At 47.4% G+C, this 3,520-nt stretch overlaps 1 long non-coding RNA gene across 1 annotated transcript; it reads right to left on the reverse strand.

Moving 5' to 3' along the window:
- Nucleotides 1-281: 281 nt before the first annotated feature.
- Nucleotides 282-3,098, reverse strand: LOC133232111 (uncharacterized). The gene is made up of 3 exons (XR_009731307.1): nt 2,513-3,098; nt 1,784-1,945; nt 282-1,405 (listed from the first exon to the last, which is right to left on the reverse strand). It is a non-coding gene; the product is annotated as an uncharacterized LOC133232111 (long non-coding RNA).
- Between the last annotated feature and the right edge of the window lie 422 nt (nt 3,099-3,520).

The raw sequence follows: 3,520 nt of genomic DNA on the forward strand, positions 1-3,520 counted from the left end.
TTGACTGGGGCTGTTCCAAATCGGGAAAGGAGGGTGTCAAGGCTGTATATTGTCACCCTGCTTGTTTAACTTGTATGCAGAGTACATCATGAGAAGTGCTAGGCTGGATAAAGCACAAGCTGGAATCAGGATTACCAGGAGAAATATCAATAGCCTCAGATATGCAGATGATACCACCCTTATGGCAAAAGCAAAGAGGAACTAAAGAGCCTTTTGATGAAAGTGAAAGAGGAGACTGAAAAAACTGGCTTAAAACTGTACATTCATAAAACGAAGCTCATGGCATCGGGTCCTGTCACTTCATGACAAATAGATGGAGAAACAATGGAAACAGTGACAGATTTTATTTTCTTGGGCTCCAAAATCACTGCAGATGGTGACTGCAGCCTTGAAATTAAAAGAAGCTTGCTCCTTGGAAGGAAAGCTATGACAAACCCAGACAGCATATTAAAGTGTTACTTTGCCAAAAAATGGTCTGTATAGTCAAAGCTATGGTTTTTCCAGTAGTCATGTATGGGTGTGAGAGTTGGACCATAAAGAAGGCTGAACAATGAAGAATTGATGCTTTTGAACTGTGTTGTTGGAGAAGACTCTTGAGAATCCTTAGGACTTCAAGGAGATCAAGCCAATCAATCCTAAAGGAAATAAATCCTGAATATTCATTGGAAGGACTGATGCTGAAGCTGAAGCTCCAATACTTTGGCCACCTGATGCAAAGAGCCGACTCATTTAGAAAAGACCCTGATGCTGGGAAAGGTTGAAGGCAGGAGAAGGGGATGACAGAGGACGAGATGATTGGATGGCATCACTGACTCAATGGACATGAGTTTGAGCAAGCTCTGGGAGATGGTGAAGGACAGGGAAGCCTGGCGAGCTGCAGTCCACGAGGTTGCAAAGGGTCAGACACGACTGAGTGTCTCAACAAAATGCAAGTTGCATTCATTCCATCGACCACTTGGGGGAGCCAGATAGCTGAAAAACAAACAGTTCCCAGCAAATTAAGAAGAGGTTGTCTCAGACTGAGAGCTAGAGTGGAGGCTCCTCTAGTTTCAGGCTCCCATTTTCGCATTTTGGGAAACAGAGGCTCAGAGAAACGAAATGATTTGCTCACTGTTGTGCAAGTAACTGGTAATCTAAAGATTGAGAGTCTTTTTACTTACCAGCTCATTAACGAATCAGTTGAAAAAAATCAACTTTAGTCACAAGCCTACTAAGTTCCGAGCATGGCTAAGTCTGTGTAGAGTTGAAAGTCACCTCACCCTCCTCCATTTCTCAGCTGATGAATTCATGTTGTACTTTTCATTTCATTAAGATCTGTGCTTACAGAGGAGTAGGTTACCAGATATTGTTGAATACATCTCATGCCCTGATATCCACAGGTCTTACAGCATACAGACAATCGGCACTGTGAAAAAGAAACATACTGACACACAAGAATAAGGACACGCGCGCGCGCACACACACACACACACACACACACTCTTGGCGAGCTCACCCAGTTTCCAAGCTTTAAGTATGCCCTGTAAGTGGATAAATCTCAACTTTATATTTCCACCTAGATCATCCTCCTGGACTTCAGGCTCATTTATCTAACTTCTTACACAACATTTCCACTTGGGAGCCTGTGAGGCATCTCGTGTTCTTGTTTAAAACTGAGCTCCTAATCTCCTCCTGTCCTGTTCCTCCAACAGACTTAGTTCAGGGCAACCGCATTCTTCCGTTAGCTCAACCAACCTTCCTGTTGCCTTTAAACCTGTTCTCTCATTCTCCACACTGAACTCACCAGCAAGTGTGTTGGCCGTGCCTTTCAGGATAAATCCAGAATCCGACCACCTCTTCCTGCTTCCGCAGCTCCCGTCGTGGCTCGTGCCACCATCATCTCCTCTCTGGCCATCGCCAGGGCTCCTCCCTGATCCCCCGCTTCTGTTCTTCTGTAGCTTACTCTCTGCAGAGTGGCAGAGGGCTGCTGTTACAGATCTCAGTAGTGTCACTCAGTCCCCGGCTCAGGAACCTCCCCTGTGTCCCACCTCACCACCCTTCCGGGGTGTCTCCATATGCCTCTGACTGTGTCTCCTGCTTGTTCCCCACTCAGCCTCTCAGCTTGGCCGCGTGGACCTCTTCACTGTCCACTGACTATTCCAGGAAGCTCCCACTCAGCCTCTGTGTCCGTGACCTGCCACGCTCTGACCCCAGATGCCTACAGAGCTCCCTCACCTCCCTTCCTATCTGTACCCACATCACCCTTCGCCACTCTTTCCACAACTGCAGCACCCCACCCCACTTCCTTTCCTTCTCCCATGACATGTAATCCCCCAGATTCTACCTATTCCACTTATTTTGCTCAGGGTCTGTCTCCCTCCTGGGGAACGGTAGCTCCACGCGGGCAGTGCTTCCTGTTGTTTATTTCCAGCACAGAGCAATGCTTAGCGCATTGTTGGAATGAAAGGCACAGACTTCAGAAGCTAGGCTGTGTGAGGCAAAGGCGCTAGGATAGGAATAAAGCGATTTTTACCTGCTTACCCCTGAGGTTACTGAATCCCTTTTGCTGAGGCCAGTTGCTCTGTCTTTGATCTTACATATGAGGGTGCGAGGGTCCTTTTTGTTGTTGTTGTTCTAAAATGTCAATGGAATGAGTTAAGACCCTGCAAATGTTGATGAACTGCACTCAGACCCTGCAGGGCCTCTGGTTGTTATGAGGCAGGAGGCAGTGCTTCCTGGCTGGAAAGTCACTGGCTATGAGACAGTAAGACGTGACGAAGCCAACAGTGACCCTTTGTGCAGGAAGTGTTGAGACGGTGGAAGGCAGGTCAGACAGCGGCAGAAGGGTCCTTGAGGGGTGTGATGGGAAGGACATCTAAAAAGATAGGTCGAGGCCGTGTTTGCAGAGATGTGTCTCCAGGTCAAAGTCCAAACTCCTTAGTCTTGAATTCTGTGGGTGAGGCACGACTGATTTTGAGCAAGAGAAGACCCAAATGGTCTAGAAAGATTCGTCTATCCAGGATGGATTAGAGGGAGGTGATTCTGAGTCAGGAGGTCATTAAAGATTTTTAATCTCAGATGGTGATGGCGTGGACTCTCAGAGGAGCAGCAGGAATAGACTTGGAAGAACAAGGGAACATCAAGAAAAGACTTGGAACTAAACAGCTGCAACTAAAGGAAAGGGAAAAGAGAAAATTCACTAAGATATGTAGACAAAGAAAGGAGGAAAGGAAGGCCAGAGAGGAAGCTAAATTGTGGAGGAAGATGAGCATTGCAGGGTCTGTCTTAGTGACTCCAGGGGAACTTCAACCACAAACTTTTCTCTCTCACAGTTCTGGAGGCTGGAAAGTCCAGGGTCAAGCCGACTCGTTGCCATGGCCACCTTCTCTCTGTGTCCTCACGCAGAGATCTATGTCGTCTCCTCTTCCACCAATCCCACCAGGGGGCACCACCCTCACAACCTCATTAACCCTCATCATTCCCAAAGGCCACCTCCAAATTCTCTCCCACTGGGGATGAGAGTTTCAACACATGGGTCTTG

The sequence above is a fragment of the Bos javanicus genome, chromosome 19 (assembly GCF_032452875.1).
Source record: "Bos javanicus breed banteng chromosome 19, ARS-OSU_banteng_1.0, whole genome shotgun sequence".
NCBI classification, from domain to species: Eukaryota; Metazoa; Chordata; class Mammalia; order Artiodactyla; family Bovidae; genus Bos; species Bos javanicus.